Source organism: Lipophrys pholis, assembly GCF_963383615.2.
Source record: "Lipophrys pholis genome assembly, chromosome: 4".
NCBI lineage: Eukaryota > Metazoa > Chordata > Actinopteri > Blenniiformes > Blenniidae > Lipophrys > Lipophrys pholis.
The window spans coordinates 11,603,654-11,618,188 of NC_137637.1; the positions used below are offsets into that span (position 1 = coordinate 11,603,654).

Sequence of the window (14,535 nt, forward strand, 5' to 3'; positions counted from 1 at the left end):
AAATGGTGCAATAGCTATAGGAGAGGGTTTTTGGTTGTTTCACTGTATTTTGCATCAGGAGGTTTCATTAAAATTGACTTTATGTTGAGATTGTACAAAATTTTGGTAGAATTTGTTTGGTTTTGTGAAAATATAGACATTTTCATCACATATACTCGACGCCACGACAAAGAAAAGCTTCAAAGTTTGATTTTAAAGGTTAATATGGCACTAGCGTAGCAGTCTGGGCTGTATGTTGCCTCCGACACCCCTGGACTAGAGGCTCCGCACTGCGCGATGCGTACTGTAGGCGCAGCCTTAATCCTGACATTGCGTCCCCCCGCTGCCCCTCAATCCTTCTCATTCAAGAAGGTCTCGAGCTCCCCTCCATTCAGCATCCAATTAGCGGCGCTGGTGGCTGCCGCCGCCGCCGCCTTTTCTCATGCAAATGTGTGCAAATAGAAAACATTGTTCGTTGGCGTGGGCTCTCCCGTCTCTGTTACGCCGCTTTGCTCGGGCCTTTTTCTCTCCTTTCCCCCAGAGAGAGATGTTCCCTTTCAAGCGCTACCTCTCTGTCTCATTCAAGACTTCCTCTTTTCCTTTGACAAACAGCCCGGAGGAATGGTCGAAGCTGGCTCATTGAGCAAGTTTTTCAGGGACAGGAAGGGGAAAAAAAAAAAAAAAAGAGCAAAAGAGAGAGGGGGAGAGAGATGTTGAGCGAATGCCTCCCTCGCACATCCCCACTCATGTCTCTATTCATTTAGCTTTCTCCCTCCACTCAGAGGATGAGTTATTCTATAGCAAGAGGCGCTGCATGCTCACTGCCAATGCTCCCTTTTCTTTGAGAATATACAGGTGCTTTTCACTGCCAAGTGCACGCTTCTCTGCACTCTAATTCCACCTGTGTTTCAGCGCTGATACATGCCACATGGTCTGTCATCCCCAGTTTCAAAAAACTAGATCTGCAGGCTTGGCATTAATAGAAGCTGCCACAGTTTAATGCTACAATATTCAGGCCCCCATGTGTGAATACATCTTCAGGGGGGTTATTTCTAGGTGGGGGGGATGCAGAATTCCTGCATCTGAGCTCAAACTTGCACTTCTATTAATCCACTTTATTGAACGCACATGTTTAATAACTTGTGTAACCTTTTCGTCCTCTCTTTAAAAAAGGGTACACCTTGTACCTGGTGTCGAGCAAGTTGTGTCCACAAATTCCTGTGGATCCCGACACATGATAGGGCTCATGGTTCAGAGGACTGGGAGAAGCCCCGGGACCACCGGCTGAGCGCGCCGAGCCCCGTGCCAAGGTCAACGCCAAGGTGTCAATACAGATGCCTGTGCTGCCCGCCTAACAGAGGGGAGCTTTGATCAGCGCCTCGGTGGGAAGATGTAGCTTTTAATCAGAGAGGCATGCCGGCGGACGCATAGCGGCAGCCATTTTGTCTGCATCTTGGACCGAGATCCAAGCAGTCCCCCCCACCCCCCCACCTCCGTTCCTGCGTACTGGAGTTGAGCTCCATCACCGTGATTGATATGTGCAGGTGGTAAAGGATATCCCCCTGAGTGAGAGTTCCCAGCTCACTTGAAAGAGAGTATTTTCCCTCCTCGCCATCTTATGAAAACAGGAGTTTCAAAGCAGAAAGCCAAGAGCGCGGCCAAGAAGAGAAAAGGAGCTCTAATTTAATGTCTAATGTCTCTAATGTCATGCCGATCCTGGTCGGACAATAGGTCTTTGTGAGGCCATTGTAGGTCCCTTTCTTCAAAGGTTAGCTCATTTTTTTACTCTCGTGCTGAAGCATAAGCCGAGCTCCTTTGGACTCACTGGTAAAGACAGAGAAATAAACTGTTTTGTCATTACAGTTTCCACACTGTCTCTTCTACTGCAACATTTTCTCTGAAAACAAATGGAAGGAAGCTGTCAGTTGCTTTAAAAGGAAAATGTCATTGTGATGTTTTCTTGTGAGATGTTCTGGTTTATGTGTGGAAAGAGGATAAATAAATGTTTACTCTTGTTTTGACTTGTTTTCTGAGGAACGTTTCACACTGGGGTGTTTTTTTTCTCTCCACAAGTCAAGACTATTTTAACAGAGATTTCTGTGCGCTCAGACAAAGATAAGCTTTTTCGTGCGCCAGACTTTGACCTGCATTGTCCGCATGGGGACAAAAACCTGTGTCCCCATGAAAACGCTGTAGTTGCCATATCAGGCCTGTAGTGGTGCTATAACTCCCTAACAGAAATGCACCAAAAAAACAAAAACAAGATGAGAAACTCAAAACGCATACAACGGAAGTAATAAATGGAAGAAAAGAGTTTTGTGTTGAAAACTTGGTTTATAAAGGCAACAATTTACAAGAGAAAGTGGGCGTTTGTTGTGAAAGCCAGAACAAGTTTTGGGAGCTTCTGCAGTGTGAACGCAACCCTCTAATCCGCCGTTATTGTGTTGTTGGTTGGCATGGTTACCGGATGAAAGAAGAAGTCAGGCTGCGATGTCAGCATTATACTATTTTCTGTGATGGAGATGTAGTGGAAGGAACTCCTATGTGATGAAAAAAACAACATGTTTGAATACAAATAAACCTGTTTCTGTGTGGGTGGGACCTTATATTAACATATCGTCCCATCATATTGTGCGTAACAGTATTTTCTTGGATTTGACGCAAGTATCACCACAATACCTTCATACCATCTAACAGTATGTCCAGTACCAACGTTTTCAAAAAGTTGCATTTTCAGCGGCTCAAACCATCATTGTCAAGAAAAGGCATACGTAAAGAACGTTTTACAATTTTTACTTTGTCGTATAAATGGAGATTTATTATTGGTTATTATGCCTCCATAACATGATTTATTCAACACCAGTGAAAGGACACAAAAAAAGGGGTTTTCTATACTAAACTGAACTTAGATTTAGGATTTTTTTGCAGTATCCTATGTGAATCTTTAAGTTAGGAATTTTTCCAAAACGTGGACGATATTACCCTGTTAAATAATTCATGCTATGAACAATACATGAGAAAACCTTTCTGTAAAACCCCAAGGATGTACCCAGGAATAAATCTGAAAAGTTGAGGGTGAGTTAGTGTTGCAGAAGTGAAGGTTTCTGGCTCAGAATATGAAATAAACCTCAAATTCTGTCTTTAATATGACTTCTTTTTGACATCTTCTGAAGTTTCTCATGCTCTGAGCCAGAAATCGCCGATTCAGCAGATCTGGGATCCACCAAACTTTCCAGTTTTTTTTTTTCTTTTCCCTGCAGCATTTTGATAGTCATTTTTCTGACGGGGTTTGTTCTTATGAGTTTGGCGCCAGAATGGATAACTCAACCATTCCTGGAAACGAATTATAGCCAACATATTATAAATCACAGCCTTTTTTTTTTTCTTGTTCTTGTAACATTTTCTTTAGATCTGTGGGCGTTGCCATATTTAAAGAACAGAGATTTTATAATAGTTCTAAAATGTTTAGGGGTTTTAATGTATGTGCAGTGAAATATATATGAGTTACTTTGGCATCAATCACACACTTTCGTCAATCACATCCTTCTGGGTATATCAATATCTGTAAATAAGTATTGTGCTCGTCGGCAAATTCCTCAGTTCTCTGCATTGGTTTGTTGACTTGAAACAAGAACACAGCAGTCTTGCAAAATATTTTGCAAATTGATCTTCATCTGAAAGAGTTAAAAAAAACAAAAAAACATTTGCATTGATACCAAAATGCCAGAAATGTATATTTCTTCAATAATAGATGCAGTTGCGTATTGGAATCAAACATAGCAGTTGGAAATGATACAGTAATAAAACAAAGCAATACAATTGACCGGGATTTCTGACTTCATTAAGTACTGGCTCGGGTGCGTACTTACAAAAAACTTTTAATACAATTGTCTCAATATACATCATAAACCACATAAGAGATATAAAACTAAGGCAATGCATTTTATTCAAAGTATTTGACGCAATAGACTCATTTGATAAGAGCTCAGCTTCAGGTTGATCTTCTTAAGCAAATTAAATCTCATTCAGCTTTGCTCAAGGACAAGGTCACCGCCACTTCTCGGACATGACCCAGATTTACACAACATGTCTAGTTTCTCTATCACGAGGTACCACCTACCCTCGCTTGGTCTGAACATGCACTTTTGGTGATAAGAGATTCAAAAAAACACCCAAAACAAGTGGAAAATGCAGCCACCTGAGGCAGGATAAAGCTCTATGGCTTTGAAACCCCTTTATGGAAGTCAAGCTTGACACCTTGTTGTGATTTGGATCCCCAAATGTCATTATTTTTTGCATTATGCATTTACATATTTTCGTTCTGCTGTCCTTAAACAAGACTACCTCTGGCCTTTCTTGTAGAGAAAGAGTCTGAGAATGAGAAAGGCTGCTTTTAACACTGTGGCCTCTCTGTTCACCAGCTTTGCTATATCAGGCCAACAGCTGCTGTCTCTCAGCAAAGGCATGCTGACTGCCGGGGCTTGGCTTACTCACACACACACACACACACACACACACACACACACACACACACACACACACACACACACACACACACACACACACACACACACACACACACACACACACACACACACACACACACAGACCGGATCTTACACAAGGCCCTTTATTTTTGGGCTTATGACTTAGAAAAAAAGAGCACAACCCCTGCTCTATCCCTGACTTTCAGAGAAGAAATGAAAACATTTATTCATGTTCGACATGAAACCTTGAGTGTCTGCTCGGGCTTCCATGTTGCCGTCTTGGCCTTGGAGCTGGGAGGTTCAAACCAAGGTATTGCAGGTAAAGGGTGCACGTTGTGCTCTGAATTCCTTGAATCGGAGCCAAAGAAATGTAAGCCCTCTGACAGCTGTCCCTTGGCACATCAAGACAAGGCCCCTGTCTGATTTTTTTTGGGGGGGGGAGAATGACTTGGTTCTGTCTGAACATTGCAGCTCGTGATTCAGGCTTGTAAAGAACAGTCTTGCACAATCAGGGTGAACACAGCTGGGGTGGCCACCCATGTCAATCTCTGGAACATCTGTCGGCTTCTTGCTGTCTCGCCCATGGATGTGACAGACATTATCAACATGTGCAATAAAAACATGAAGCGCACGCCTAATTGTGCAAGCCAAGGTAAAATGAAGGCTCCTCTGCCTCGTCTGGATCTCCTCCCAGTCCCGTACCTCCAGGTAGCCAACTCGCTCCTGTGAGACAAGCCACAACCGCAGTACCCTGCAAAGGCATACTCGCCTTCCTCTCAGAAAAGCTATTTACCTCCTGTAAGACACATTTCCACTTTCAGAACTCACATGATTCAAACAGTAATTAGGAAATGTTCATGGCATGATGACCCCCCCCACCCCACCCCCCTTTCCCCTACCGAGTTCACGTTTCAGGTAGGGGTTAGAAAGAGAAGTGGTTCCAGACTGTTAACGTCTGTCACAGCACAAGTCGGAGCTGTGTGATTATTTTAGTGCAAAGGTCCAAATAAACCCCATGTGGGTCATGACCTCACTGATCTGAACCAAATGTGCTGCACTTTGTGACCTTTGTTGAAGGATTTACCGTGCGGAGTGGCTGAGTGCAGGTAACAATAGACAATTTTTTTTCCACCGTGGCTCTCCTCCTTCAGCTATTCTTGCTCTGAGAATTCCGGCTTTTAATCCCGCTCTGTCTTTCCATGAGTTTATTTGCACAACATCATTTGTCAGGGAGCCATCAGGTGGATTTTAGGACAAATATACAATTCCTTACTTGGGCCAACCTTTTTGAAGGCTCCTGGCAAATGTGTCCAGACAAATGCCTTCCTCATCGATCACTCTCCATTTGCAAGTGTTAGCTGAGTGGATACCGTTTTCACCTTGCCTGCGGGCACTTCCAATACCCAGGCGGGACGCCGACATGTATGTTACACATGCCTTGAAGAGGGCAAACACGCATTCATTTGTGCAGGATTTCTTTGAAGAGGCGAGCGATTCATTCAGTGGCGAAAGTCAACGCTTTTCAAACACATTGAACGCCTCAAGAGCTTTCTCCCCGCGCTTCTTTGCCGATGAACCATTTCCGCAGCCTTCGACAAGTCGGTCAATATTTATGTAAAGACGTACATTGGGGGAAGGCTGACGGAGCTCCGAACAAACATCTCTTTCATCTGGGACCTTCCTCTGACTTGGCTCACAGAAGCCTTGAAACCGTGATGGGGATAATCAGATGTCATGGCCTTTTTGTTCACTAGAGATTCATACATGGGAGACCAGGCATTTGCATGTAGCTTGCCTTACCCCCCACCCATTTGGGATGACAGTATATATGTTGGAAATAACTTGAGGACAAGAAAACAAAAACAGCTGTGTAAGAAATGCTCAACATCAAACTAGTCTCTAATTGGAAAGAGGCCAGTTGTATGATTCGGTATAAAAGCAGCATGACAAAGAGGTTGACTCATAACCAGCTTTAAATGGCCGTGATCTTCTGACTTGTCGTCATAACTAACATGATAAATAAGTCAAGCTCCTGGAAGGTTCTCATCTTAGACAGAAATATCCAGATGCGTGTCTATTATATAAACCTGGAGTGTATTGCCATATTATTCATTATACCTAAACCTTTATATGGAATTGGCCAATGATTTGCAGTAATCACAGCTTTCTTCAAGATTTTGGAGTGTTTCGGTTTGGAGACTTTGTTAGCCATTCATTTTGTTCCCCTCACGCATCCCCTCCACAAATTCATCAAAACATGCTTTTATGGATCTTGCTTTTTGTGCTTTGGCTCAGTTATGTCGGAAGACAAAAGAGCTTTCCTCAAAGTGTCACCGCTAAGTTGAAAGCATTGTATTTTCCAAAATGTCTTTGCCTCTAAATTGATTTTATACACATGTGGCAAAGAGTCTGATTAACGACCTGAATTGTTTGATCAAATATGTGGTCAAATATGCTTGTTCATATTGTAGTTGTGGACATATTTTATGATTGCATCCAATTTGTGCAAAAAAGGTGTTGTCTTTTCATCCTTCAGTATTGGACGTCTCCTTGGTTTACACCATGGAGCTGATCACGTAAAGCACATTTATAAGTAATAAATCCAAACTCAATTTTCATGCACGATGAAGCGGACGTTTTGTAATGTTTGAAGAAATAAAATGAACCTCGGCTGCTTTGTTCTCTGTACTGAAGAAGAGTGGGGATGATCCTGCTATTTGTATGGTGGTGAGTGAGAACTCAAGTGACCTGCACAACTGCGAGGGCTTCTTTAATGCTGAATAATGCTTTTGGAGCAACAAGGAAGAAGTTAGCTTTTAACAACATGGCTCTGTGGTGAGAGATTCTGGGTGCTCACCGAAAACTTTCAGAAACCACATTTTTTGTCAAGCAGCTTCTTAAAATGAACTTTCGTTACTTTTAAAACTACAATAAAGTATTCGGTGGCTTTTCCATACTCTTACAAAAAGACCGAGGAGACACAGTGAACCTGCATATGCATTTCGTTGGATGCAGAGTAAGTGAATCCCTGCGAGTGCAGAATGAGTCATCAGACATTTGACACGGAGAAACGGAGGGCAATTTGATGTGGAAGAATACAAAAATTATATTTTTGCACAGTTCCTCGCCACAAATTAAAAGGTCATGAAACAAGAAAACTATGCATAAGAAAAATAGATTTTTCTTTTTGTTTAATTTACTGGGAACTTTAAAAAAAGTCTTGGTGCAGTATAATGATGTGCATGCCTCCGTACCAACTCTTCCCATCACAGAAATCATTATGAGCGTCTAGTTTTTGACTTTCATTAAATTTCTCAACATTTGTCTTTGTGATATTTTTCAGTAAATGTCGACTCTCGTATGACTGAGGCCTCTGAATATTTCTTCTTTTTTTAGGGCTTTAAAATTGCTTAAAAAGCACAATGAGTTGGTGTTTTACCCATTTTTTCCAATATCTCGTAATATTTCTTTGTTTGGCAGTGCTGAGAAGCTCACGTTAGATACTTGGGATATAATAAGGAAGTCTTAGGGGTTCAAATCTTTATTTCTCTGCTCCCGGTAGTTTTCAAGTTATCATGACCTGTCCAGTAAAATGACCCCATTTACACGTTTTTCAAATGAAAATGCTGAACTTTTGTTGGATGCGTGAGTAGATGGACAACACCAACAATGGTGGCTTCTAGAGTGGCTCCTAGTCCACATTCTCCTGGGATTCCAAAGTTTTATTGTGACCTAAAATAAAAGCTATATCGCTTTCAGCATAAACAGAATTTTTTTTCAAAACATTGCTATGTAAACATGAAACTTTTCTGAAACAGAAGCACAAATCGATGCGTTTTCACTTACAACATTGCGTAAATAGAGTCTATGTCTTTTTCTTGGCAGTTCAAGGCAATTCAAATTCTTTGTCTAGACTCCCGTCTATAACCGTATATATATAAAACCATATATATACCATAATGTTTCTAAAACTAGTTGAGAGATGGTACTGCAGGATTAGAAAACCAAATCTTCATGTGTTGCTTTGCCCCACAGTATGAAGTCAAGGACTATAAAACGGCCACCGCTGGTACAGGTATGGCAAAAGGCTACGAGCTGAAATCGAGCGGTTTGAGCTTAGAGAAGGATCCACTTCACCATTAGAGGGACTGAAATGTTTTCTCAGAGGTTTTTGCGCTCGTGTGTGGCTGTTAAAAAGAAAACACAAAAATCCCTGTTCACAAATGTCCGTTGTGGTTTTTTGTCTTTACCTCTTTTACCGGTCCTGTGCTCGTTCTGTCTCTCTCTCTCTCTCTGTCTCTCGGCTGTGTTCTGCGGGCCCATGAATTAAATTACATGATGCAGAAACTCTGGGGGTCCAGACTGGAGACTCCACTCACTCAGCGGTGAGGGGCGGAGAAATAACTGCTCCCAGTTTGCCTTTTCCAAGACGATTCTGTGCCATCGTGCTGAAATGACGAGGTGCTGCTTTTGACTTTGAAAGCCTCACTCTCCCATTCCTCAACGTCCCTGTTGTTGCTGTTTGCGCAGATGGTTCTCTCCTCATCTTGAGCACACATTTGTTCTCTTTTCTCCCCCGCCCCCCCTTAACCCCTGATTAATCAAGTATGACTCGCCAAGGAAGAAATGCAACTCAGTGGTTTTGATTCCTCGCTCCTCGTCGGTGTGTCCAAATAGGGAATGTTCAGCAGCTAAATATTATGTCAGGATTGTAGGGGGAGGGAGGCGAGTGTCATCCTTTGGAAGCGTTCATGGTGAATGGTGTCATTGTTGTCTTACATTCAAGCCGGCTCTTGCAAAGCACAAGCTAAAGCAAGACCTTAGGGTTCCAGTCTGACAGGCACATGACATAGAAGTTAAAAGAAATACACGCTGGTAATGAAGTGCAGCCTCGTGTGATTTTCCCAGCATGTTTCTGTGGGCTCGCACCTCAGGACCCGCCATAAACCTAGCTGTTTTACATATATTGTGGGAAAGCAATGCCGAGTTCCAAGAAAGAGGTTAAAATGGCAAGAAGAGAGGAAGTTCATTTGGGGAGAGAGAGACGCTGCTCATGCGCTGCATTTCATCCACTTAAATGGGGATTACCGTAATCTTCAACCTGCATCTCCTTGGCCGTGACGTTGCCCTGCCTTGTCCTGTTGCGTATCCAAAGGAACCCCTCTACCCCCCGACCCCCCCCAAGACAAGAGAGTAAATATCAACACCAAGAACGAAAACTGCCCTCCTCATCACAAGTCATCCAGCTGGAACCAGAGCAGGAGAACTCGCTCGCAAACACATGATTTGCTTTAGTCAATTAGACCATCCGCTCAACAAAGCCTTTCTATATACCTCCTCAAAGAAATATCACGCCCTGGCACTGTTTTCGAGACTAATCTGTAAACAAGTCCAAGGCTAAGGGAAAGCATGTCAGGAGAAAGTGATCAGGAAGCACAAAGGGACAAAGACTTGGAGCTGAGATCCAGCTGCACCTGAGATGAATTACAGCCGTGATTAAGGACAAAAATGTTCCAGTGTCAAGCCTAATCAGTCTTTTGTTCGCATCCGAACCCCCACAGAAGTGGGGCGTGGAAATAGTGTAGCATATAATGCTGTAGGAATGCATCACGTAGACATTTGTTTTCATGACGCTATGAAGAAGCGAGTGTTTCAGGATCATAGTTGGGGAATTTGTTGATTTAGAAAGAGGCTCAACTTGCTCAGGATGGGGAAGGAGATATTCAGCTCTGAACTCTGTTTGGGTCTTCAGCTTCCTTGTCTTTCGGTCGGCTTTTTCATGATTTTCTGAGGGGATTTCAAAAAGGAAATGTGGATCAAATGGACTCAATAGATATATATACCTCCCAATAAAAGGTGGTGGTACGGAACATGAGCTCCCCTCTCTGAACGGACCCAACCCTCCCTAAATGACCATAAAGCTCATAAAACTAAATTGATGCTAAAACGAAAGACTTTATAGAAAATGGGACACATTCCAAATCAAATTCACTGTTCGGAGCTTGTGGTCCTAAACATTAGTGATTTTATTCAGATTTCTTCTACTGGTCATATGTTCATTTCAAAAAAGTGAAACTGGGTTAAACCCATAAATGTTTCTTTTTTGAAAAACGTTTGTGCATCAGTTAAGGTTTTTTTTTTTTTATTTATCTTGTGACGATTCAATAATCACTTAATAAAAAACCCCACTGGTTGTTGGTTGAGGTCACAGGTTTGCAGGACTTATTGATTTAGAACAAGCACAACTTGCTCAGTGTGGGGGATTAGACAGCTCTGGGGGAAATGACTCTCAAGTACTGTTATTGACCTACTTGAAAGGTTTTGTAATGGCGCGCCGCTGGAATGAGTCCTAAACCCTGAAATATGTCAGCATTCTTGCACTTCCTGTTCCCTTGTACAAACGTTGAGAGGTTTCCTGAATTCGTTTTTGTTGGATTTCTGAAATGAGGTCTGTGAATAAAACTGCCTCTTGTGGACTTTCATGTTTTATTTGCACCCATAATTTTCCAAAAGTTTTTTAATGAATGGGTGTGGGGGGTGTGGATCATTATCTTTCTCAGCAGGGACTACGCTTTCTCTACACGCCAAGTTGTCTCAATACACAGACTTTTTGCACACCCTTGATTTAAACAGTCTAACTTGGAGATGCATCCGTTTATTGCATTTTGACTCTTGTAGACAACTAGTTTTCTGCGACAGTTCCAAACACAATGCAAAAATCCCTTTCCAATCATGGGTATGCCAGCTTCCTGGTTGGCATGACTTTGGCTCTCAATGAAGCATCCTTTGTGCGAAGGAAATTTAAAGACTCTGACATTTCACACACTGACAAACTTGAGCATTTTGCATTGCGACGAGCCAACTTGTTGACATGTTTGTTAAACTGCTCAAAGAATTCCTAATTATACAAACAAGACTGTGGCTTTGTTCTCGGTCAGGACCTTGGCTGTGTGTCTTATTTTTTTAATTGCAGGTGGAGCACTTTTGCCACGAAAGACCCTGCTGACTTGTACACTGATTTGCTGGTGTGACATCACTCGCTTGTCAAGCCAGCACGGAGATCGTGTTGAGGTCCTGAAAAGAGCTTTGTGGACTGTAAAGCAAGACGGCACAATGGAGGGGATGGTATATGTCTGGTCACCGTAGAGAAGGCTTGAGAAAACATTCCTGCGCAGGTTCCCATCTGGAAAAAGGCAGCAGAGCCTTTTTGGCAAAAGAAAATATGAAGTAGACAAAGAAGGGAGGTGGAATTAAAACTCTCTCAATCCTGGCTGGTTAATTCAAAAGCCTCGGTGCCTGGAGGCTGTCTGCTGGCACCCTCTCCACTGTATTGCTCTAAGAGGCAGACCCCCCCCCCCCAGTTCTCCTTATTTAAGCACATCCAGTCTTGTCAAGTTTTTGACCTGCTGCTCACTTTCTGTCCCAGAGTTTCCTCTTTTGACCTGAATGTGTGGTCCATTGTGAGTGCGATAAAAGACTAGAAGAACAAGGACCACCGTAGTGAAGGGAGGCCTGCAGGCCCGCACCAGAAATATCACCATTTCCAGCATCATTCCTTTAATACTTATCTGCTTTGAGAAGTGGATTTCCATTAGCGCTGAATACTTTTAGTGGTTCAAAGCAGGCATTTCATGTTCTCCCAGCAAAAAGTTAGACACTTTACTCGTGTGTCCAGGACGGAACAGGCTTGATTGACTCTGCTGTTCTCATTAGGAAAAGAATAAACCTCCTCTAATGTTTTCCTGCTGAGAATATTGGACCTGATCCTAGATGACTAATATCAATTCAAAATAAGATATACGTATGATTAAGAACCTATTTACACAACAACGTTTCAAGTAAAAGCGCCATCTACACCTGCATGTGCAGAAGAACTATTTGATTTGGCTTTGGTGCGCTTGTGCAGTCGCAGCAATTCAGAAGAACTGCAATTTCCTCCGAGCACCGTTGGCTTGTAAATCGACACCTGAAATTCAACGCGGCCTGAGTGTGATAGGAATGTTAAAGAATATTAAATCACATTGATGATACTGTAATATTATGTTTCAGTTTAGTGTATTCAGTTGCTTAAAACGCCACATTTTTCAAAAATCAGTCATCACCTGTTTATTAGCAAGGTGCTCAGGCTTCCTTTTTTCCCGTGAAAACGTCTGACGGTAGATTAAAACACACATTTATTTCCTTGATTCTGTTTGTTTGAGTTGAACAAAACCTAGTTCTATTGGATGAAGAAATTAGATTTTTTGGCGCATTTTTTTGTTAAAAAAAACTAAAGTGTCCACTGAACAAAAATCATATTTTTATTTTGTAGCCATCTGTTTGTAATATTATATTGTATCTTTCTGGTGTTTAAAGTTACTCTTTGTATATGTAAAACTGATAAATGCCACATCAGCCTCTTAACACTTGATAAACAAGGCAAATCTTTAAAGTGATGCCTTCTTTTTTCATGTAACCTCCCATAGAGAATTTCAAGTGCTCCCCAAGCTTGAAGTCATTGAGCTTCCCCAGCTGGGTTAATACTGCATAGCACAATATTTTAAGATTTTAAAAAGTTTGATAATTATCAGATTTGACTGCCAGGGTGTCATAACTTCCTGCAGAGATTTGCTCGAGGCATGGTGGACAACATTTTGGACCACTTCCAGTTGTGTTTTGATGGCTTTTGACATACAGGAGGTGACATGACATAGGAGGTGGTGGAAAGGAGGTGTGAGAGGATGACTGCACTCCTCTGTCTGACAACACCGAGAACATTGTTTTTTCTGTTGTTTTTTTTAAACCCTGCCACGTGTACAGCTGTGCACAGACAAAGCTGTTGGGGGATTTGTCAAACTAGGCAGCTACGGGCCAAAATAAATCCAGTTAGGTCTTGTGTGGACTCGTGTTTGCTACACATTCTGCTGGTTAACGTCCACCATAGGACGGGCTCTTTATAGTCTTCACACCACATATGTGATGGGTCACACCATCACAGGGCTGATATAGTGTATTTTGAGTTTGTTAGGAAAGCTTTAAATGAGTGAAGCAGAGATAGCTTGAGTTTATTTAGTTCCTCTGCTTTGGGGAACGCATATACAACATTTACATGACAACTTTGTCAAGTGAAATTGAAAAACTTTTGTTGTTTTTGTCAAATACCTGGATTTTTAGTTCCAGAACAGTGACTTAGATGAAGTGGGTCGGGGCTAGCAGTGTCCGGGCATCAAAACAGGCCTGGCAGAGTGACCAGTCCGGCCTATTGGATGCCCTTGTAAAGTGTAAAATCTACGAGAATTACTTTCTAAAAGTAGTTGCTTTTTCTAACTTATTTTCTGGTGATAGCTCTGTTTCAATAAGAGTAGCAGAAATAACACAATACTTAACATTGAAGCCACACTGTGTTTAAGTTTGTGAAATCCTAACTGCTGAACGATGACAAGTTCTGCCAATTCTTTGTATTTGAACATTTTACAGTATTTTCCACCAATAGGCCTTGTGTAAATAAGACATAATCTAAAAACTGCACTGACTTTTATTGAATGTGATTGTTTAAAAAAATATATTTTTGAGTAAGCAAATCAAAATAAGTTGCCCAAATCAAATAAATCAAGTTTGTACACTCACATTTTATTGATCCAACCCAGTCTGATCGGGGTTGTATTTTCCCTGCCTTGTACTAAAACGAGGTTGCCACCCCCTGGTATGTCACAATAATGGATGAATGTACTGATGGAGGGATATCAGGTGCTTCATGTCATCTTCGATTTTAATATTTAGAGCAGCATGTTCAAACAGCGGTTTGTGGTTTTAAACCAAAGTATTTCTGGATGTTCTCCCTGTGAATATGTTTTTCTCTGAGTTCTCAAGCTTCCTTCCCCGATCCAAAAAGTAATTTATAAGCATTTGTTGGCTTTAGGAGTGTGTGCGAAATTGATTGTCTGTGTGTGCTCATGAATGATAAGTCCACAGAAACATTGCTTTGTGACCCCGGCCCATGAAATGAGATTTCAATAGATTTTGGTTATCAGATCATAATATGACACAGAAATTGGCTTTTTTAGTTTGGAAAAGGCAAATTAAATTGCCT

General features: G+C 41.8%; 1 protein-coding gene across 4 annotated transcripts in view; it reads left to right on the forward strand.

Annotated features, from left to right (window-relative positions):
* pdzrn3b (PDZ domain containing RING finger 3b) overlaps positions 1-14,535 on the forward strand; it is a 129,099-nt gene that overhangs the window by 27,767 nt on the left and 86,797 nt on the right. The window lies entirely within an intron of this gene.